The sequence below is a fragment of the Myotis yumanensis genome, unplaced genomic scaffold (genome assembly GCF_028538775.1).
Source record: "Myotis yumanensis isolate MYYU_CA2020_CCGP unplaced genomic scaffold, mMyoYum1.0.hap1 SCAF_3, whole genome shotgun sequence".
NCBI lineage: Eukaryota > Metazoa > Chordata > Mammalia > Chiroptera > Vespertilionidae > Myotis > Myotis yumanensis.
Window position 1 is genome coordinate 124,646,851 of NW_027223754.1, and position 24,344 is coordinate 124,671,194.

Below are 24,344 nucleotides of genomic sequence, written 5' to 3' on the forward strand. Positions count from 1 at the left end.
TTTCTTTATAGCTTCCATTTCTCCACAGACTGTCTTAGATTAGCAGCTCTGACCATTACAATAAGTTTTCATTATTTTATTTTAACGCTCCCTTACCATCCTCAAATGAAACACATATATAATGCAAACTACCTATATACATAATTTAAAAATTAATATAATGCCCTAATTGTATTATAAAGAATAAAATGAGGTTAATTTATAATAAAAATACATATTGCAATATGTAAATGTTACCATAGACAGTCAGTCTGGAGCACAGGTAGCCAGCAGCAGGGTGGGTGTGGGCACAGCTGGCCAGTTGGGGAGGTGGGCTGAGAGCTCTGGCATCTCCAGGCTTCCTGATGGCAGGTCCTAACACACGCTTCCTACACACACACACACACACACACACACACACACTCTGACTGTGATATTGTAGAAAAAGCATGTCAAACTCAAAGGCTAACATGGGCCAAATAAACAAGGTTTAAGTTTATGTGGGCTGCAAAATAACAAAAGCTTCAATTTTCATAGAAATGTAGGTTTATTTTGATAGAGACATGCTGAATACAAAGGGCTGAAATAAATGAGTAATCATTAACATAAAATAATAGAACATTTTAATACAAATTAATATTTTTTCTTGCACATTAACTTACCAGACACTGAATAACTGCACAAATTAATAAGCATAATGCAAATAAACCCATTTTTCTGGATCTCCAAAAGTGAAATATTTCCTCTTGTGCACACCAAACATGTCAATCCAAGACTAATGACGTGGCAATTGGCTGCTAAAATATTCACTACTAGTATTAGTGGAGAGAAATGGTGCACCTGTGTGGAAGACCTGTAAGGGAAATGAATGCAACATGATTACAGTAATCAGTCATTAGTGAATGTTGTGGTTTGTTATTAAAAATTATGTATAACAGGATATTGTAAAACTTAAGTTACAAATTTTTATCAAAATGTTTCTTACATACTATTATATTGGCTGGGCCACAAAGGTATTCATTGTGGACTGCATGAGGCCCACTGGCCAGGAGTTTGACATGCTTCCTGTAGACAGTCAGGGAGTGCTGGGGAATCTCCCCTATTGGCAAAGATGGCACAGGGGGAGGTACTTACACTGAGAGTGCTAAAGGCCAGAAAGATGAGTGGATAGGGACTGAGCACACTAAAAGCTAGCAAAATAATTGGACAGGGAAAAAATCCCGCTCCTTCTTATCTCTATAAGAACTGCACGCTTTAGCAGGAAGGGGAGATGGTCTTTGAGACAGGAGTCCATCATTCTCCCAGGTTGTGGCACCTAAATAAACCTCTTTCCTTTTGCACCAGCACTTGTCTCACGAGTTTGGCTTTCACTGTGGCAGGTAGCCAAACCTGATTACAGAAATGCTTGGGAAAAAATTGGCAGACATAATAAAGCTGTCAGATATTGGTATATGAATGTTTTACTATAAATGAGATATAATTGACAGAAAACATATTAGTTTCATGTGTACAACATGATTTGATATTTGTATGTATTTTGACATGATCATCACAATAAGTCTAGTTAACATTTGTCACCATACATAATTACAACACTTTTTGTGTGTGATGAGGACTTTAAGACTTACTTTCTTAGCAACATTCAAACATGCAGTATAGTATTATCTTACCTAATAATAGACAAACATGCAAATTGACTGTCCCTCTACTATACCCACCAGCCAATCGGATGAGTATGCAAATTAACCCAACAAAGATGGTGGTTAATTTGCATATGTAGGTGCCCAGCGGCCTGGGTCCCGGGAACATCATCGGCACCCAGGTCACTCCGAGGTAGGCCCCATGTGGGCCCTGAGAAGCGTAGGAAGGGCCTGAGCCAGGGGGCTCCTGGTCAGGGCCGAGTCTGCGATCCGTGCCGAGGGGTCCCCTGCCCAGGCCTAACACCTTGGCCAGAGGCGTTAGGCCTGGGCAGGGGCTGAGCCAGTGACTGGTGTGAACTACAGACTGCTCATTGGGTAAGCTTCCTGTATGCCACTGGTAATGTTCTTAGTAATTTGGGTAATAAGAATCCAAAAAGATGATCTAGGGTTTTTCCACCACACTCCTGGAAAAAAAAAACGAAGGTCCACTGCTGGAAGACTAAAAAATGTCATATCCTGCCCTAGCCAGTTTGGCTCAGTGGATAATGCCTCGGCCTGCCCACTGCTGGATCTGGGTTCAATTCTGACTAAGGGCATATACCTAGGTTGCAGGCTCCTCCCTGGTCCGAGCCCAGGTCAGGGCTCATGCAGGAGGCAACCAATCAAAGTGTTCCTCTCACTTTGATGTTTCTCTCGGTCTTTCCCTTTCTCTTCCACATTCTCTAAAAATCAATGGAAACATATCCTCAGGTGAGGATAAAAAAGAAAGAAAGAAATGTCATATCCTATGAAAGACACTTCTTCAAAATGCCTAAAGAAAGTTGTCATTTTTTCATGGTGAAGGGACTGGAGTCCGTGTTGATGAAAACACCTTGGTGGCTGGGGTGACTGGCAGTGGCTGCAGCAATGGGGTGATGGGGCTGGTGCCTTCCCTGATCAGCCTGGTTGCCTCCCACAAAGGGAGGCCAGACTGTAGCTTAGGCCCGCTCCCCAAGGGGAGCAGAGAGCGGGCCTAAGCCATCAGTAGGACATCCCCTGAGGGTTCCCAGTATGTGAGAGGGGGCAGGCTGGGCTGAGGGACCAACCCCTCACCCCACAGTGCACAAATTTTTGTGCACCGGGCCTCTAGTTAACTATAATCACCATATTATACATTACATCCCCAGGACTTATTTTATAACTGGAAGTTTGTACCTTTTGACTTTTTTCACCCATTGGCCCACTCCCCTTCAGCCCCAACCCTCTGGTAACCACCAATCTGTTCTCTGTATCTATGAGCTTATTTTTAAAAAAGATTTCATATATAGCCCAGCCAGTATGGCTCAGTGGATTGAGTGTTGTCCTATGCACCAAGAGGTCACCAGTTTGATTCCTGGTCAGAGCACATGCCTGGGTTGCAGGCTCAATCCCCAGTAGGAGGCTTGCAAGGAGGCAGCCAATCAATGATTCTCTCTCATCATAGATGTTTCTACCCCTCCTCCCTTCCTCACTCTGAAATCAATAAAAACATATAAAAATTAAATAAGATAAAAGATTCCACATATAAGTTGAAGATAACATATCCTATATAATAAAGATCAGGCCTAAACCAGCAGTCGGATGTCCCCCAAGGGGTCCTGGATTGGAGAGGGTGCAGGCTGGGCTGGGGGAACCCCCCCCTCTCCGTGCACGAATTTCGTGCACTGGGCCTCTAGTATGATATAAGATCATATGATATTTTTCTTTCTCTAATTTATTTCACTTAGCATAATGCCTTCAAGGTTCATCATGTTTTGCAAATGACAAGACTTCATTCTTTCTCATGGCTGAATAATATTCTAGAACACACACACGCACATTTTCTTTTTTCATTCATGGACACTTACATTGTTTCTATATCTTAGCTATTGTAAATAACCCCATAATGAACATGTTGGGGAGGGGGTGGTGCATGTATCTTTTTGAATTAGTGTTTTCATTTTATTTGGATAAATATATACCCAGAAGTGGGATTGCTAGATCTTAAGATAGTTCTATTTTTAATTTTTTTGAGGAAATTTTATACTGGTTTTCACAGTGGTTGCACCAATTTACATTCCCACTAATAGTGCACAAGGGCTCCCTTTTATCCACATCCTCACCAACATTTGTCATTTCTGGCATATAAATTTTATAAAAACACTAGAGGCCTGGTGCATGAATTCGTGCACAGGTGGGGTCCCTTGGCCTGGCCAGCAATCGGGGCCAATTGGGGCCATCTCACCCAGTCCCAATCGGCCAAGCTGGGAGGGAGGGACCACAGGAGATTGGCCAGCCATGGGAGATTGGCTGTGGGAGTGCACTGACCACCAGGGGGCAGCTTCTGCCCTATGACATGGTAGTCAGTGCATGTCATAGCGACTGGTAGCTTAGACTTTTACATATATATATATAGACTAGAGGCCTGGTGCACGAAATTCTTGCACGGAGGGGGGAGCGTCCCTCAGTCCGGCCTCACCCTTTCACAATCTGGGACTGCTGGCTCCTAACTGCTTACCTGATCACAGTAAGCTTGCCTACCTGATCACCCCTAACCACTCTGCCTGCCTGCCTGATTACCCCTAACCACTCTGCCTGCCTGCCTGATTGCCACTAACCACTCTGCCTGCCTGTTCACCCCTAACCACTTGCCTGCCTAATCGCCCCTAACCACTTCTGCCTGCCTGCCTGCCTGATAGCCCCTAACCACTCTGCTAGCCTGCCTGCCTGATTGCCCCTAACCACTCGCCTGCCTGCCTGATTGCCCCTAACTGCTAGCCTGCTTGCCTGATCGCCCCTAACCACTCTGCCTTCCTGCCTGCTTGATCACCCCAACCACTCTGCCTGCCTGCCTGATTGCCCCTAACCACCTCTGCCTTGACCCCTGCTGCTGCAGCTTCATCCGGAAGGACATCCAGAATAATGTCTGGAAGGTTGTTCAGCTGTCCGGTCTAATTAGCATATTATGCTTTTATTATTATAGACTAGAGGCCCGGTGCACAAAAATTTGTGCACTCGGGGGAAGGGGGTCCCCCAGCCTGGCCTGTGCCCTCTCAGAGTCTGGGAACCCTCGGGAGATAACGACCTGCTGGCTTAGGCCTGCTCCCGGGTGGCAGAGGGCACGCCCAATCCCTAGGTGCAGCCCCTGGTCAGGCTCAGAGCAGGGTCGATTGGGGAGTTCTGGCGCCGCCCCGTCATGCACAGAGCAGGGCGGATCAGGTGGTTGCAATGCCACCCTCAGTCACGCTCAGGATAGACTGATTGGGGGGTTGGGGCACCCCCCCTGTCACACTCAAGGCAGGGTCAATGGGGAGGTTGCGGCGCCACCCCCTGTCACGCACAGAGCAAGGCCGATCAGGGGGTTGGGGGGCTGCCCCCTGTCACTCACAGAGCAGGGCCAATCAGGGGGTTGAGGAGCTCCCCGCTGTCACTCACAGAGTAGGGCCGATAGTGGAGCTGGGACACCGCCCCCTGTCACACAGAGCAGGGCGGATCAAGGGGTTGGGGTGCTGCACCCTGTCACACTCAGGGCAGGGCCAATGGGGAGGTTCTGGCTCTACCCTGTCACACACAGAGCAAGGCCCATGGAGGGGGATTGGGGCGCCACTCTCTATTACCCACAGAACAGGGCCGATCAGGGGGTTGGGGTGCCACCACTGTCACACTCAGGGTAGGGCCGATGGAGAGGTTATGGTTCTACCCTGTCACACACAGAGCAGGGCCCGTGGGGGTGGGGGGTTGGGGAGCTGCACCCTGTCACACACAGAGCAGGGCCGATCAGGGGGTTGGTGCGCTGCACCCTGTCACACACAGAGCTGCAGGGCAATCAGGGGATTGGGGAGCTCCCCCCATATCAGGCACAGAGCAGGGCTGATCAGGAGGTTTGGGCGCTGCCCCCTGTCACGCTGATCCCGGTGCCGGCAGCCTCGCTGCTCCGCTGATCCCAGTGCTGGGAGGCATATTACCCTTTTATTAGATAGGATAGAGGCCTGGTGCACGGGTGGGGGCTGGCTGGTTTGCCCTGAAGGGTGTCCTGGATCAGGGTGGGGGTCCCCACTGGGGTGCCTGGCCAGGCTGGCTGAGGGGCTGAGGGCTGTTTTCCCACTGGCAGTTGACTAAAAGCTCCCAACTGCTCCTTGTTTTCTTTTTTTTTTTTATTCTGGGCCAGCTTTAGCTCTGAGGCCTTGCTGCTGAAAACATGGATACAATGTTGCGGTCCGGGGCTGACTGACAGCTGGTTTTGTTTAGCTTCTTATTTGCAACATAGTAATAGTTGCTTAGAGTTGCAGTTGAGAGTCCAGCAAGTGAGGCGGGGAACGTTGGAGTCTTCAGTCCCTGGAGGAAGCAAGCCTCCCTGCTCGCTTCAGTGCATGGCTGCCGGCCGCCATCTTGGCTGACAGTTAATTTGCATAAGGATACGCTGATTAGCCAATGGGAAGGGTAGCGGTCGTACGCCAATTACCATGTTTCTCTTTTATTAGTGTAGATTTTATTATGCTACCATGGAGAAAATAGTAGTGTGATCAGCAGCAACGGTGCCTTTAGTTTGTTAATGAGGGGACTTTGGGAAAGCACTTAAAAATGGGAGCTGGTCACCAGAGGAACTAAGAACATTATTAGAGGTTTGGAACTTTCAGCTCCTCCACCTCACCTCTGGCCACCAATGGCCAATGATCTAATCAATAAAAGTCCCTTATTAGATTTTAAATATTTTCTTCCATTCTCAAGGTTGTCTTTTCACTTTCTTGATAGTGTTCTTGGAAGCATGACATTTTTTTAATTTTGATAAAGTTCAACTTGTATTTTTCTTTGGTTGTTTTTGCTTTTGGTGTCACATCTAAGAAACCATTGCCCAATCCAATGTCATGAAGGTTTATGGCTATGTTTTTTTCTTAAGAGTTTTATAGCTTTAGCTCTAACATTTGGATCATTAGCTAGTCTTAACTTTTGTATATGGTGTGAAGAAAGAATCCAAGTTTATTCTTTTCCATGTGGATATCATTTTTTTCCCAGCACCATTTTATCAAAAATACTATACTTTCCTCCTTTGAATTATCTTGGCACCTTTGTAAAAAGTCAATTGACCAAAAATGTAAAGGCTTCTTTCTGGCCTCTGAATTCTGTCTCACTGCTCTATATAGTATATCTATGTTTTTGGAAGTACAGTACTGTATTAATTACTATAGTTTCGTTGTAAGTTTTGAAGTCAGAAAGCCCAAGTCTTTCCAATCTGTATGCTTCTTGTTTTATTGCATTGATTAGGATCTTCAATGAAACCTTGAATAGTAATGGTGAGAGCAGATATTCTTGCCTTATGTTGTTCCTAATCTTAAGGGGAAAAGGTTTAATAGTTCACCATTACTTTTTTAAAAAATATGATTGCTATATTGAGAAAGCTCTCTTTCATTTCTAGCTTGAGAGTTTTTAACATGGATTTTGAATTTTGTCAAATGATTTTTCTCTGCATCTATTGAGACTATCATTTTGTTTTTCCCCTTTCATTCTGTTAATGTGGTGAATTACACTAACTTTTCAACATTAAACCATTTTTCTTCACCATGGTAGCTTATCCTCTATATTGCAAGATTGAATTTGCCAATACTTTGTTAAGAATTTTTAAAATATATTTTTATTTATTTCAGAGAAAGGGAGAGGAAGAGAGAGATAGAAATATCAATGATGAAAGAGAATCATGGATCCACTGCCTCCTGCACCCCCCACACTGGGGATTGGGACCACAACCTGGGCATGTGCCCTGACTGGGAATCAAACCTCGACCTTCTGATTCACAGGTTAATGTTCAACCACTGAGCCACACAAAATGGGCTGTTAAAAATATTTGTCTACGCCGAAACCGGTTTGGCTCAGGGGATAGAGCGTCGGCCTGCGGACTGGGGGGTCCCGGGTTCGATTCCGGTCAAGGGCATGTACCTGGGTTGCGGGCACATCCCCAGTGGGAGATGTGCAGGAGGCGGCTGATCGATGTTTCTCTCCCATCGATGTTTCTAACTCTCTATCTCTCTCCCTTCCTCTCTGTAAAAAATCAATAAAATATATTTAAAAAAAAAAAAAATATTTGTCTATATTCATGTGGGTTATTTAGGTAGATTATGTTGCCTCATGTGTTTGGAAGTGTTCCTACCTGCTCTATTTTCTGAAATAGTGTAGGATTAGTATTTTATCTTCTTTAAATGTCTGATAAAATTTATTGGTAAAGCTATCCAGGCCTGAAGTTTTCTTTGTGGGAATTTTTTTTTATTACAAACTCAATTTCTTTAATAGATATTGGGTCATTTAGATTTTCTTTTCCTTCTTTTTTTTCTTTTGTATTTTTCAGAAATTTGTCCACTTCACTGGACAAGTTGTTTTTATTGGTATAAAGTTGTTGAAACTATCCCTTTAATATCTGTATAATTCTATTAGCATTTTGGTTACATTAAAACTAAATTTTTGCATACAAAAATAAAGTAGATGACTAACAATGAATTAGGGGAAAATAAATATATATGGCAGAAAAAAAGATATGTGTGTATGTGTATACATATATATGGTAGGAGCAAACAGACTAGTAACAGAAAAAGGGAATTACCATTCAGTGTGACAATTATCATGAAAGACACACAGAGAACACATAGGAAGGATACCCAGCCCAATTTGGGGAATTAGAATCATCATGTCCAAGTGATGAGTTAGATCATTCAACCCCAGGTAAGCTGTGAGGGCTATAGTCGACTGCCTGCCTCTTCCACTGGTATATCCTTAATTAAAAAACAAAACAACTTTGTTTTTAGGAAAATGATATGTTCATTACTTAAAAATTCACATAGAAAAGTTCAAAAGGTAAAAGTCCCTTGCATTTTGGCCAACATCCTTCCAGATCTTTTTGTACATGTAAAAACATATATATCCTATGTAATAAAGAGCTAATATGCAAATGGTCATCACGCCATAACAGTTCAGACACTCAACACTGGGGAGAGAGGAGTGGGGACCAACCAGGCACAAATGAGCTCTCGAGAGAGGAATGGGTACCAGCCAGGCTGCGGCCTGGGAGAGGGATAAGCCGCATGCCCTGCGGTCCTGGGTGCCAGCGGCTGTGACTACGGCCCGGGAGAGGGACAAGCTGCCCGCTCCGTGATCCCAGGTGCCAGCGGCTGCACCTGCGCCTGTTGCCCGGGAGAGGGACAAGCCACCTGCCCTGTGGTCCCAGGCACCAACGGCTTTGCCTGCACCTGCGGCCTGGGAGAGGGACAAGCCGCCTGCCCCACAGTCTGGGGTGCCAGCGCCTGTGGCCCGGGAGAGAGACAAGCTGCCCACCCCGCGGTCCCAGGCACCTGTGGCTGTGGCCTAGGTGAAGCCGCCCGCCCGCAATCCCCGTGGCTGTGGCTGGCCTGGGTGCCTGTGGCTGGCCAGAGGGAGGGAAGCCTGGGTCCTGGGTGTGGGGTGAGGCAGAGGTGGTTAGGTATGATAGGGCCAGTAGGGGAGCAGTTAGGGGTGATCAGGCAGGCAGGCAGGCGAGTGGTTATGAGCCAGCGGTCCCGGATTGCGAGAGGCAGTCAGACATCCCAAGGGGTCCCGGATTGGAGAGGGTGCAGGCTGAGCTGAGGGCCCCCCCGCCCCGTGCATGAATATATATACACACATACACACACAACACATACTCATGTTGGTATTATACTGTTCATACTGATCTGTATTCTGCTTTGTTTCTGGAATAAATACCCAAAATATATGCTATGGATATACTTTCATATAAAAGAGATTGACATCATTGTTTTTAATGGCTCAAGGATATACCATTATATGTACGCACCATAATTTAATGTCTTAGTGATGGCACTTATTTCTCGAAGCACCTATCATAAAAAAGGGAGTGAGGAACATCCTTGTGAATATGTTTTTTAAAAATATATATTTTTACTGATTTCAGAGAGGAAGAGAGAGATAGAAACATCAATGTGATGAGAGAGAATCATTGATTGGTTGCCTTCTGCATGCCCCCTACTAGGGATGGAGCCCACATCCAGGCAAGTACCTGTGACCCTTCAGTCAGCAGGCCAAGGCTCTATCCATGTAGCCAAACTAGCTAGGGCTTAATTGTTGGAGCACATGAGACTTGGTTGGAAAGTTTGTAAGGAGGACATTCTGAGAAAAGGGAAGTGTGCGGAAGGCTGCCTGCCCTGTTTATTGGAATTCCGACTTAGGGGAGTGCCGAAGGTGGTGCCCCTAATTATTCTTTGATCTTTCCAAACAAGTCTGTGCACGTGCAGACCCCCAGGTGTTTACTGGAATCCTTATGCTTAATCTTATGAATGTCCTTGCTTAACACTTGGAGTGGGGGAAACGAGTTAAGTCGGCTCGCGTGAATTGCGCGTACTCCGCGGGAGCCGTCTTAACTCGGTTCATATAGATTTGCGGTGGAGTGCGGGAAACGTGTAAACTCGGGCCGATTGTAACTGCGTATTACCAAATATTTGTTTGTTTGCCGTTCACAAAGATACCTACCTGCGTATGCGAACCGTTTCATACCCATTGGGGTAATAGGTATCATAAAAATCCCTGATTTTGCGCGGGAAACCTAAATAATTGCCCGCGCCATCTTATATTTTGGCGGGAAATTCACCCCACACCGGAGTGTTAAAGGACACTACAAACACATGTGTCCTCCCAAGATTACTTACCTTACTGATTGTATCTAAAAGCTAAACTTTATCTCAAACTGCTGCTATAGTAAAAGCCTAACAAGGTAGGCAATGGAGGCTACCTGGTTCCTTTAGCCTGGCCCTTAGCCCTCTCTTTCACAGCAAACATGGTGTTGGAGTAATCCATTCATCCTTCGCTCAGGGTCTGCTGGTCAGCTCCAACACTGAATCTGTTTTCTTTTAGCTTTTTTTCCTGAAGTGGTTCTCAACCTTCTGGTCCTTTAAATACAGTTCCTCATGTTGTGACCCAACCATAAAATTTTCGTTGCTACTTCATAACTGTAATGTTGCTACTGTTATGAATTGTAATGTAAATATCTGATATGCAGGATGGTCTTAGGCGACCCCTGTGAAAGGGTCGTTCAACCGCCAAAGGGGTCGAGACCCACAGGTTGAGAACTGCTGCTTTAGAGCAAATGAGATTGTTGAGGCAAAGATTAACGCTTATGTTAAATTTTGGTAAATTAGGTGGTACCAATTTCAACTCTACACCAAGTTTTTGTTGTTGTTGTTAATCCTCACCTGAGGATATTTTTAGAGAGAGTGGGAGAGGGAGAGACAGAAATATTCAGGTGAGAGAAACACATGGACTGGTTGCCTCCTGCATGCCCCCCCCCCCCCCACACACACACACAAGGAACGTGCAAATGAAGTATATGCCCTTGACCTGAATTAAACCTGGGACCCTTCAGTCCACCCACCATACTCTATCCACTGAGCCAAACCAGCTAGGGCTATGGTTTCATTCTTTAATTCCTTGATCCATCTGGTACTTATTTGAGAAGGTAGATGTAAAGCCTGTCCCACTGACCATCTTTTCCCCTTGACCAGTGATTTGTAATGTGCATTTTACTGCTGACCTCCGAGGCTTCTGGAGACAGACTGACTGGCTTCCACACTGACCAGTAATGGCTCTGGGTAACGCTGTAGAATCGAGACACTAGAGGGTTAAATAAGAACCCGAAAAAGTGCTCCCGTATTTAATAAGTGCTCAGTAAATGTGAATTATTATTATTAAACACTCACACATACACAGCAGTTTATTTCTGGATTCTAGAATCTGTTTACTGATCAGATTAACACACCTGTACCCAATTCCCTGTCACATCTAATGGCTCCTCTTTGCTCGTTTCAACAAAATACCGTCATATGTCAGTTGCCTTTCTGATCATAAGGAGCGCCCAGAAATGTTTACGTTGGGGACAAAAATAAGCCGTGCTTCACAATGCAGTGAGGATCAAACCCAAACCGAGGCCCTGAACTAGCGTGGGGGAGGGATGGGGCCTACCTTTCCTACCACCTGCTCGGAAAGGCTGACCCTCCTCATTCATTCGTGGGCACGTGCCCGATGCCCTTCTCCAAAGCTCGCCCCTCTGCTTCCAACTCTGGTTTCAACCTGCAGACCAGCCGGGGGCCCGGACGGAGGGCAGTCCGCGGTGGGCTGTGAGCAGGCGGCCGGGGCGGGGCCTGTGGACCTGCTGGCCCCGCGGTCCCCGAAGGCCAGCCGCGCCCCGTCCCCACCTGAGCACGGAGGCGGGCGGGGTGGCGGCAGTACCACCTCGGAGCCCTCGAGCAGAGTGTGGTGAGAGCGGGCAGAGGGACGCAGAAACGCGAAAAGGGGAAACACCCTCGGCTTCCGCTCAACCCCGGCCCCAAGAAGCAGGTGGCCCTCGGGTTTCCGATCCCTGGGGCTCTGGGCACCTCCGCGCCCCGCAGAAGCCGCCTGGGGGCGTGGCTCCGGCGCTGCGTCGCCGCCGTAAAGGCTGGCGGCCCCGCCCCGGCTCGCTCGCTCCTCCCTTTAACGGCCTCGGGCCGCCGCGTCGGTGACGTCACCGAGGGGCGGGACTTCCTGCTGCGTGCGCCCCAGGCTCCCGCGACTCTGGCCACCCCTACGGCTGGAGGGACCGCGGGCGGCGGGCGGAGGTGGAATTCCCGCCGGACGACGTGCAGGGCTGGCCCCGCACCCCTGAGAAGGCCGGCCCGCCGCGGAGGAGCGGGGCGCTGCTCGCGGCCGCGTCCCCACCCCGGGAGCTCTCCCGGGACCCCTCACCTTTCCCCGCGGGGGGAGCCCGACGGGCCGGGGAGTCCTGCTCCGCCTGGTCAGCCCGCGCCGCGAGCGGCCTCCCGGACTCGCCCGGCGCGGAGGGCTGGGCGCGCATCCCGCGCGTGGGCTTGGCTCCCTTCGCCCCAATGCCCCGGCGAGAAGAGCTGAGTGGGTGCCGGTGGCTGGAGCTGTTGGAGGGGTCCCTGGGTGGCGATCGGGGCCGGCACACAGGTCACTGTTCGTCTCCTGTCCGCACGTTGCAAGGCTGTGTGTGAGTCTGGTACGTACCCTCGTTTTAGGGGGACGCTATCTTGTCGCTATGTTGGAATCCTCATTCTTTTCTGTTGTTCAGAACTTGCCCTCGGATTGTTTTTTCCTCGTCGTGTAATTGAGCGGGGGGTTGGCAGCGCAGGCTGTTTCGTAGGCAGTGCAGTGCACGTGGAACTGGAGCTTTTTGCTGCACTCCCGCGCGGTGCCTGTGCAGCCAGGTTAGTAACTGGCTAAGTATGTGGCACCTCCGGCTTAATTTGGGATGAAATTGCTATGCTACCGTTTTCCTTGACCGTGAAGGCAATGTTAACCGTGTTGTTGGCTGCCGTTACAGAGGTACGTCTAGAAATATGTCATGAATGCTGGGCTTGAGTGGCCGCTGATCCATCCTTCCTTAGTGTCCAGCTTTTGACCATAATAATGGGGCACTTGGCTCTTAAAAATGCCCACTGCTAAGTACTTTAAAATACTGTGGTCATTAGTTGTAATGATGAAGCTATTTCAGTAAAATCTCAAAGAAGTCTAGGATAACAAGAAACTTGCTCATAATTTCTCATATAGTTTGTAATGTGTTCAGACTATGAGCACCAAATACTTGAGTAGATCTAAAACTGAGCAGGCTGTGAAAGCATTGCTTCTGTTACCAAGCAACAGCTTCGTAAACAAGCCTAATATTCAGATATAATTAAAAGTATCCTACAGTTACCTGGATTCAGAATTCTCTAAGTTCATGGGTGGTTACAGTTAACAGTCACCTTTTATATTTTGGTTTGATTTCAGACTCATTTTGTTTAGAACAGTGGTTCTCAACCTTCTGGCCCTTTAAATACAGTTCCTCATGTTGTGACCCAACCATAAAATTTATTTTCGTTGCTACTTCATAACTGTAATGTTGCTACTGTTATGAATCGTAATGTAAATATCTGATATGCAGGATGGTCTTAGGCGACCCCTGTGAAAGGTCGTTCGACTGCCAAAGGGGTCGTGATCCACAGGTTGAGAACCGCTGGTTTAGAATGATGAGAATGCTTTAAATTTGTGTCATACAGGATTCTCCAGAGAGTTGCAAATGAATTTGATTACCCTTTGATTATTTAGGACAGAGTATGTCAGGTGTTCCCTTTCCTTTCGGTATTTTCTTTTGTAACCCGATGAAGTGTGCAGACTATTATATTAAGGAATTTTCTCAAATAATGGAGTAATGCCAATTTAGGGTTACATAGAGCATTAGGAAATTGAAACACTGATTGTCCACAGGTGGTTTCTAAGCCTCCGGTTAGCCAATAACATCACTCCTCAGTCATTGAATCGGTGTGTATTTTTAGGGAATGTGTGTATGTATCTATGTAAAAAAATTTTTTAAATCCTCATCACTCAAGGATATTCTTACTGATTTTAGAGAGAGGGGAAAAGGGAGAAAGAGAGAAACATTGACAGGGAATCGAATCTGCAACTTAGATATGTGCCCTGAGCGGGAAGTGAACCCACAACCTTTGGTGTATGGGATGATGACGCTCCAACCAACTGAGTGACACTGGCCAGGGCTAAACTTTAATGATATAATTTCTCTGGTAAATAGTTTTCAGAGCATTTTTCATGCTATTTGGAATATAGTAACCTTTCAGGTATTTAAGCAAGTATGTGAGAACATTTGAGAAACAGAATCATTGACTTCTTTGAAATCAAGCTATTAGTAAATGGGAATTGGAACTTGAAATTTAATGTTCTTTATATCCTGTCCTTACTGTATTGCACAAATCCATAGACTTCATTTTAGTCCTCTATCCCTTTTTCTTCCCCAATTGCTGATGCTGAAGTAATGAAATATTCAAGTTGGTCAAGACAAGCAGAGAAGAAAAATCAAGAATGACTCATGTTGTTTAATAAAATCTTGAGTAATCAGATGTCAGCATTTTGTCATGGGAAGTTCTAATTCAAGCTTAGAAGAAGGAAATCTTAACAGAAAGACTAGTGAATTGTCAGAATTCTTCGTGTTTTCCATGTGCTGTCTCTGTCTAAAGTAAATGTTTTATTTTACCTTTGTCATATGTAATGTATTAGGTTCATTGAGTAATTTTATCAAGTTGTCTAATCGGTGTGTATTTTTAGGGAATGTGTGTATGTATCTATGTAAAAAAATTTCCAGAAGTACTCTTTCCTACTGACTAACGTTCACATTTCTTAACCTGGACTCTTAAAAGTCTCTCTGTACTCTGCGTTTTCAGGTTTTTATATTTTTTATAGAAAAGCTATGATCTCACTCATCACACTGGTTTCTTCACTATTCTCTAAACCTGCTGTGTGCTTTCTCTCTTCTTTACTAGTCTTCTTGTCATTCTACCTACCTGACCTTGTTAGATAGGGCAAGAGTCTCAAGGTCTGGGCCATTCTTACTAAATGCTATTCTTGCTAAATGTTAAAATGTAGCACAGTATTTTGCAGACCAGCTATCAAAAGGATGAGATTGACAGGAACCTAACCCAATAATAAGTGTGGACAATTGAAATCAACTTGTAACTTCCCAAATAGTGTATATAAGCAATGGCTAATCCTCCCTTACTTGCTGCAGGTAAATAAAGCTACCTTGCATTTTTTACTAGAGCACCCCAAATGGTGAATCCCTTGAGTTCCGTAACAGCCTGATTTCTTCTTTACTTCCTAAAATCTAAATTGTACCTTTTTGTAAAGTTCAATTGTGCTGTTAACTCTAGGGGAAGAAAAATTCTCTACCCTCTTGGGGTCTCTGGCTGGGCCTAAGAATTAAATTGACGTAAGTCAGATAAACAGGAGAAAAGCATCTAAGTTAAAAAAAATTTACATGTACACGGGAGCATTCACAGGAGAATGAAGACCTGAAGAGGTGACCAGAGCAGAAAGCTTTTACTATATCTCTAGACCAGTGGTTCTCAACCTTCCTAATGCCACGACCCTTTAATACAGTTCCTCATGTTGTGGTGACCCCCAATTTCATTGTTACAAATTGAACATAATTAAAGCATAGTGATTAATAACAAAAACAATATGTAATTATATATGCGTTTTCCGGTGGTCTTAGGCGACCCCTGTGAAAGGGTCGTTCGACCCCAAAAAAAGTCCGCGACCCACAGGTTGAGAACTGCTGGTCTAGACAATTTATTGTTTGTCACAGGGGTCGCCTAAGACCATCGGAAAACGCATATATAATTACATATTGTTTTTGTTATTAATCACTACGCTTTAATTATGTTCAATTTGTAACAATGAAATTGGGGGTCACCACAACATGAGGAACTGTATTAAAGGGTCGCGGCATTAGGAAGATTGAGAACCACTGGTCTAGACAGAGAGGTTTGGGCTAGGACAGTGGTTAGCAAATTGTGGCTCGCGAGCCACATGCGGCTCTTTGCCCCCTTGAGTGTGGCTCTTCCACAAAATACCACGTGCAGGCGTGCACGTACAGTGCGATTGAAACGTCGTGGCCCATGCGCAGAAGTAGGTATTTGTGGAAGAGCCACACTCAAGGGGCCAAAGAGCTGCATGTGGCTTGCGAGCTGCAGTTTGCCGACCACTGGGCTAGGAGTAGTAAATTGTGGAGAAGTGACTAGACAGCAGTTCTCAACCTGTGGGTCGTGACCCCTTTGGCGGTTGAACGACCCTCACAGGGGTTACCTAAGACCATCCTGCATACCAGATATTTACATTACAGTTGCTACTGTAATGTAGCAACATTACAGTTATGAAGTAGCAACGAAAATAATTTTATGGTTGGGTCACAACATGAGGAACTGTATTTAAAGGGCCAGAAGGTTGAGAACCACTGGTAGGAAGATAAGGATTTAACAGGGTTTGTTTGTACAGATATCTGGGCTTTGATTTCTCATTTCTGATGATAGAATGTCTTCTTCCTTACAGGGAGGGCACCTTTCATATGGGAGTTTTATCTCCTACTTTCAGGAAACTAAAGGAGGGTCAGAGCGCCCCTCTTGAACTTGCTGTTTCTCCTGTGCTTTTAACTCAAAGTAATCAGCATACCCAATGGCATATTTTGGAGTGACATGTTCTGAACTCCTTCACCTCCAAAATCCTATAATATGTATTTATCAGACATACTCACTTGATACTTATACTATGTATGTCTTGGTCCCTAACTAGATTGTAAGCTCCCTAAGGGCAGGACACCAGATCTCAGTGCACTGTATCCTTAGTCTCTTCCAAGCAGAAGTTGCTGAATAAATGTTTCTTAGAGATGAGAAATGTGCATTTTTACCCGCCCCCCCCCCGCATCTTCCTTTCATAGTGTAGTGTAAGTAAAAGAAAGTTTTTTTGAGTAACTGAGGAAGGGCAACTGTAAACTATAAGAAAGGGGATTAATGAAAGGAGATTCATTGGAATCAGAAAGAAAAGGTTCTGTTCCTAGAAAGTGTGAATATTTGAGAATTTCCCATGACAATATCACTGGTAAAGACTCCCTCAGGAAGTCACTACTCTCAAGTGGACTTGGAGAGTTTGGTAAATTTCCTGATTCCTCCTTAGAAGCTTCCTTTTAAAAATCCTTCCCACCTCCCTCTCCCCCCCCCCCCCCCCCCCTTCTTCCCTCTCCCTCCCTTCTATCCCTTTCTCTCTATCTCCCATTTTACCTCTTTCCATTTTACTTTTTACCTGGGCAAGACTAATGAAATTATGTCAATACTTTCATCTGGTTCTTATAAATTAGCAATTCTCTTAAGTTTTATATTTTTCTATCCAGATGCCTCTCTGGTTCATGGAGAGATCACAGACAGTGCAGTCTAGCCCTAATCCAGGAAGAAAGCAATTGAGAAAGTCAGAAAGTACCTAGTTATTTGCTTTCTGCATATTGTAACTTCAAATTGCTTTTGGATTAAAATTCATAGTGTTAGGAGGAACCTAAACCTAGCCATTCTCTTTCGGGAAACGCCTTTCACCCTCACATAATGTCTTTAAATAAATTCTAATTAATTTTTATAGTCTTGCTGTAAATCCTATATCTGATGTTATAACAAAGAGTTATTTCACTTATTGGTATAAAAAGGTAAAGTTTAGTCTCAGAGTACTTTTATAAATCTTCGTCTGATTCTCTAATTTCTTGGTGAGTTTGCTGACCTAGCTTCTGAGTTGTTTGTTGCCCAGTAACCAATTGCAGTATAATTTACCAACCATTGAAAACATTGGCACTGGACTACAGAAATTTTCCTGATGAGATTGAAGCGCATATCTCTAGTGCTCACATTCAATGTCTTTCTCAACTGAATAGCATTTTGGTTGAAGGCAGGCATTTGGGGTATGTTAAAGGGCATCCTATATAATAAAAGCCTAATATGCAGAGTGTCCCCTCGGGTAGTCGTTCGACCAGGAGACAGGGGGTTCAACTGCTCCCTATGATGTGCATTGGCCACCAGGGGGCAGTGCGGAACATGGCGGGCATGGGCGATGTGCTGCGACCTCTCACTGGCTATCTGGGGTTGGGGTTGAGAGGGATGGAGGTGCGGTGAGAAAGTGGGGTGTCCACTGAGCTTGCTCTCACCCCCCCTGCTACCCTCCCTTGGGACGCCAGGGCTCATGCGCTGGGGAAGCCACTGCGCTCAGGTGCTGGGCGCCTGCGAAGAGCCTGCCCTGTACCCGCGCGGCCTCTTTCAGGTGAGCCAGGCTGCAGCCGCCAGGACCATAGGGGCCAGTTGGGCTCTCCATGAGTTCACACAGGAGCTGGTCTGTGAGGCCAGCCAGGAGAGAGAGTATGCTGCCTGCCTGGCTTCCATGTGGCACTGCTGGGCATCCCAGAGGCCCACGCTGTGCCCCGGCCCATGGTGTCTGGCTGCACTCACCGAATGGGGACTCAGGCACCATGACTCAAGTGGAGGAGGGTGCCAGAGGGCCCCTGTCCTTCCATGCCTGACGCTCGTGTTTTGATCACCGGCCAGGCCTAGGGACCGCACCTGTGCATGAATTTTGTGCACTGGGCCTCTAGTTCAATATAATCTACTTATATAAAAACGATGGGTGGTGTTTGTCACATACGGACGAACAGCCTCGACCAACCGGAAGGAAGTCAGTCCTACAGGGGTTGTCTTGGCAATGGCTGCACCCGCCGCCAAGCTGTTTCCAGGAGCTTTTTCCTGTAAGGGTGGAGTTTGAGGCAGGAACCCACCCTGGGAGCGTGGAGGCAGATCTTTCTAAAGTGTGAACCTGAGTAGGGCGGCTGAAAGGCTTAGAAAAGACAGACAAGAGAATGAAAGCCGGGTCTCAGTGGGACGCTGCTTCTCTGAGAGACAGCGACCACGCCCACAGCCATGCCTTTAGTTTATAGCAGATGCTAGGAGCCAAAGTAAGAGTGTGACCCAGATGTTTACAAACGTTCTCCTGGGTTTCAGTCCTACTCAACTACATGCACCTGATCTCTATCAAGCCCACATCACTCAGACACGTGGGGCCACGTGTTCAGACCATAGGTTCAAGCTTACAACTACAGCTGTTGACTATAATTGTGCTGGGAGGGCCCTGCCCTCCAAGCTGGGACTTGCACGTGGCAATGAGAGGACTGTGCCCTCTCATCAGTCCAAGGCTAGAACCTGTCCAAAACACTGTAGCGGCTCCCCACAATAAAGTTTTAATTCTGTTTCTTTGTTACTAATGTTGTGGCCCCACCCCATAATAAAGAAACAAAGGAAAATTTCCCCATCGAATTTCTGAATAGTATTACTCCTTCGGGAATGCCGTGTCATAAATTAAAATGGAAAGTGAGTGCAATCATCATGCTATTGAGAAATCTCAATAGTAAATGGGGTCTTTGTAATGGTACCAGATTTATTATCAAAAGATTACGACCTAACATTATCGAAGCTGAAGTATTAACAGGATCTGCAGAGGGAGAGGCTGTTCTGATTCCAAGAATTAATTTATCCCCATCTGACACTGGCCTCCCATTTAAATTAATTCGACGACGGTTTCCTGTGATGCCAGCATTTGTGATGACTATTAATAAATCACAAGGACAAACTCTAGACCAGGGGTGGGCAAACTTTTTGACTCGAGGGCCACAATGGGTTCTTAAACTGGACCAGAGGGCCGGAACAAAAGCATGGATGGAGTGTTTGTGTGAACTAATATAAATTCAAAGTAAACATCATTACATAAAAGGGTATGGTCTTTTTTTTTTTTTTTAGTTTTATTCATTTCAAACGGGCAGGATCCGGCCCGCGGGCTGTAGTTTGCCCACGGCTGCTCTAGACAGAGTAGGCATGTTCCTACCTGAACCCGTTTTTGCACATGGTCAGTTATATGTTGCTTTCTCTTGAGTTTGAAGAGCATGTGATGTTACAGTTAAAGTTCTAAGTACTTCATCACAAGGGATATTAGTCAAGCACTCTGAAATTGTTTTCACTTTTAATGTGGTGTACAGGGAGATAGTAGAATAAGTTTAATCACTTTATCAGTCATTATTTGCTTCACTGTTGTTTTTATATCACGTTTTTGTCATTTTTATATCATGCCTCTGTTGTTATAACCTTTTGTTACTGTTTATTAATAAATTTATATGTTATTTTCATATACATTTTACTAATTTCCTTTCATCTCTCACACTTCTATTATAGAGAAAGGGCAAATAGCAATATTAAAATATCTCTGCTAATTAATTCCCTTTTTAAAAAAATATATTTTATTGGTTTTTTACAGAGAGGAAGGGAGAGGGATTAGAGAGTTAGAAATATCGATGAGAGAGAAACATTGATCAGCTGCCTCCTGCACACTCCCCACTGGGGATGTGCTGCAACCAAGGTACATGCCCTTGACCAGAATCGAACCTGGGACCCTTGAGTCTGCAGGCCGATGCTCTATCCACTGAGCCAAACTGGTTAGGGTAATTAATTCCCTTTTAATGTGCATGAATTTCATGCACCGGGCTACTAGTTAAGTATATATTATTGGAGTAGGACATTATAACTTGTACATTTTTTTCACAAAAAGATGCATGATAAGAATATGTTGAAATTATAGTGTGTGTGAAGGACACATGAAAAAACTGGTTCGATTAAAGATTAGTGTATTCTGAACAAAGAAGCTCTTAAGTAATAACATTAGAATTCTCCATAACTGATATAGCCAGACAGAGCTAGGGTAGATGAAGTTGAAATGGTTCTTTAAAGAATATTTTATACTACTTCTGGAGGTTCATGGAAAACTTCTATAATAATAAAAGCGTAATATGCTAATTAAACCGGACAGCCGAACAACCTTCTGGGAGTCATTCTGGACATTCTTCCGGACGAAACTGTGGCGGCTGGGGCCGAGGCAGAGGTGGTTAGAGGCGATGAGGCAGGCAAGCAAGCAGGTAGGGGCAATCAGGCAGGCAGGCAGAGGGGTTAGGGGTGATCAGGCAGGCAGGCAGAGGTGATTAAGGGCGATTAGACAGGCAGACAGAGTGGTTAGGAGTGATGAGGCAGGCAGGCAGGTGAGCGGTTAGGAGCCAGCAGTCCCAGATTGCAAGAGGGTGCAGGCTGGGCTGAGGGGGCCCCCCCCACCACGTGCATGAATTTCATGTACTGGGCCTCTAGTCCTCTATCCTATCTAATAATAGAGAAACATGGTAATTAGCTGTACCTCCGCTACCCTTCCCATTGGCTAATCAGGGCGATATGCAAATTAACTGCCAACCAAGATGGCGGCCGGCAGCCAGGCAGTTTGAAGCGAACAGGAGGCTTGCTTGCTTCAGTGACGGAGGAAGCCAATGTTCCCCGCCTGCCTTGCTGGCCTCTGAGCTTGCAGTTTAAGAAACATTGTTACAAATATAGAAGCTAAAAAAAATCCCAGAAACCTGCTTTCAGCCAGCCGGGCTTCAGCCAGCAGGACCGCAACAGTGTTTCAATTATAGAACAAATGCAGATCCCTGCTTTCAGCCAGCCAGGATCTCAGAGCTGGAGTGAGCAGGACCGCAACAGTGTTACAATTATAGAACACAAACAAACCAGATACCTGCTTTCAGCAGCTGAGGCCTCACAGCTGGAGCCAAGCCTCAGAGCTAAAGCTGGCCCAGAATAAAAAAAAAGAAAAAAAGGACAGGTTGGGAGCTTCAGTCACCCGCCAGCTTGAAAACGGCCCTCAGCCCCTCACCCAGACTGGCCAGGCACCCCAGTGGGGACCCCCACCCTGAAGGGGGTGTGACCAGCTGCAAACAGCCATCATCCCCTCATCCAGGCTGGCCAGGCACCCCAGTGGGAACCCCCACACTGAAGGGACTGTGACCAGCTGCAAACAGCCATCATCCTCTCATCCAGACTGGCCAGGCACCCCAGTGGGGACCCCAACCCTGATCCAGGACACCAGGGCAAACCAGCCGGCCCCCACCTGTGCACCAGGCCTCTATCCTATATAGTAAAAGGGTAATATGCCTCCCAGCACTGGAATCAGAGCAGCGAGACCTCCCAGCACCGGGATCAGCAGAGCTGTGAGGCCTCCTGGCACTGGGATCAGCGTGACAGGGGGCAGCGCCTAAACCCCCTGATCGCCCTGCGGCTCTTTGTGTGTGACAGGGGACGGCGCCCCAACCTCCCCCCTCCCCAAGGGCCCTGCTCTGTGTGTGACGGGGTAGAGCCATAAGCTCCCCATCGGCCCTGCCCTGAGTGTGACAGTGGTGGCGCCCCAACCCCCTGATCGCCCCTGCTCTGTGGGTGATAGAGGGCGGCACCCCAACCCCCTGATCGGTCCTGCTCTGTGTGTGAAAGGGGGCGGTGCCCCAACTCCCCTATTGGCCCTACCCTGTGAGTGACGGGGGGAGCTCCTCAACCCCCTGATCGGCCCTGCTCTGTGGGTGACGGGGGGAGCTTCCCAACCCCTTGATGGGCCCTGCTCTGTGCGTGACAGTGGGTGGCGCCGAAACCTCCCTATCGACCCTGCCTTGAGTGTGACAGGGGTGGTGCCGCAATCCCCCAATCGGCCCTACCCTGAGTGTGACTAGGGGTGGCATCGCAACCTCCCGATCCGCCCTGCTCTGTGCATGACAGGGGGCGGCGCCCCAACTCCCCTATCAGCCCTGCTCTGAGCCCGACCAGGGGCTGCACCTAGGGATTGGGCCTGCCCTCTACCACCTGGGAGCAGGCCTAAGCCAGCAGGTCGTTATCTCCTGAGTGGTCCCAGACTGCGAGAGGGCACAGGCCAGGCTGGGGGACCCTCCTACCCCCCTGAGTGCACAAATTTTTGTGCACCGGGCCTCTAGTCTACACTAATAAAAGGGAAACATGGTAATTGGCGTACGACCGCTACCCTTTTCATTGGCTAATCAGTGAGGATATGCAAATTAACTGTCAGCCAAGATGGCGGCCGCCAGCCAGGCAGCTGGAAGCGAGCATGAGGCTTGCTTGCTCCCATGACTGCAGACTCCAACGTCCCTCCCCCCCCCCCCCCCCCACCTGCGCTGCTGGTCTCTGAGCTGGCAGTTTGAAACTTTGTAACAAATGTAGCCGGCCGGGATCTCGGAGCTGAAGTTATACATTGTTTCGATTATAGAACACAAACAAACCAGCAGCGGAGGCCTCAGAGCTAGAGCCAGAGCTAAAGCTGGCCCAGAATAAAAACTAAAAAGAAAAAGAAAAAAAGGAGAGGTTTGGAGCTTCGGTCAATTGTCAGCCTGAAGGCAGTCCTCAGCCCCTCACCCAGACTGGCCAGGCACCCCAGTGGGGAGCCCCACCCTGATCCAGGGCACCCTTCAGGGCAAACCAGCCGGCCCCCAGGCCTCTATCCTATATAGTAAAAGGGTAATATGCCTCCCAGCACCGGGATCAGCGGAGCCACGAGGCCTCCTGGCACCGGATCAGCGTGACAGGGGGCAGCGCCCAAACCCCCTGATCGCCCTGCGGCTCTGTGTGTGACAGAGTGCGGCGTCCCAACCTGCCCCCCCCACCCCCCCACAGGCCCTGATCTGTGTGTGACAGGGTAGAGCCATAACCTCCCCATCCGCCCTGCCCTGAGTGGGACAGTGGCGGCGCCCCAACCCCCTGATCGGCCCTGCTCTGTGGGTGATAGAGGATGGCGCCCCAACCCCCTGATCCGCCTTGCTCTGTGTGTGACAGGGGGCGGTGCCCTAACTCCCCTATGGGCCCTACTCTGTGCGTGACAGGGGGGAACTCCTCAACCCCCTGATCGGCCCTGCTCTGTGCGTGACAGGGGTTAGCTCCCCAACCTCCTGATGGGCCCTGCTCTGTGCATGACAGGGGGGAGCTCCCCAACCCCCTGATGGGCCCTGCTCTGTGCGTGACAGTGGATGGCGCCGCAACCTCCCCATCGACCCTGCCTTGAGTGTGACAGGGGGCGGTGCCCCAACTCCCAATCGGCCCTACCCTGAGCGTGACCAGGGGCTGCACCTAGGGATTGGACGTGCCCTCTGCCACCCGGGAGCAGGCCTAAGCCAGCAGGTCGTTATCTCCCGAGGGGTCCCAGACTGTGAGAGGGCACAGGCCCGGCTGAGGGACACCCCTTTCCCCCCCGAGTGCACAAATTTTTGTGCACCGGGCCTCTAGTAATCTAATAAAGAGGGAATATGCTAATTGACCCTCATGCCATTGCAAAATGGCTACACCTACAGCCAGTAAGGAGGGAATATGCTAATTGACTGCCCTGCCGTCACAGATTGTGGCGCCCACAGCCAATAAGGAGGGTATATGCTAATTGACTGCCACACCCTCAAAGATGGCGGCGCCCACAGCCACAAGATGGCTGGCAGGGGAG

The 24,344-nt window shown here is 47.4% G+C and overlaps 1 protein-coding gene across 4 annotated transcripts in view; it reads left to right on the forward strand.

Annotated features, from left to right (window-relative positions):
- The first annotated feature begins 12,203 nt into the window (after nt 1–12,203).
- Nucleotides 12,204–24,344, forward strand: part of CEP83 (centrosomal protein 83) — a 135,852-nt gene continuing 123,711 nt past the window's right edge. For all 4 annotated transcript variants that reach the window (XM_070409573.1, XM_070409575.1, XM_070409576.1 and 1 more), the window contains exon 1: nt 12,204–12,642. The gene's annotated coding sequence lies outside the window, so the exon portion shown is untranslated. The remainder of the gene's footprint in view (nt 12,643–24,344) is intronic.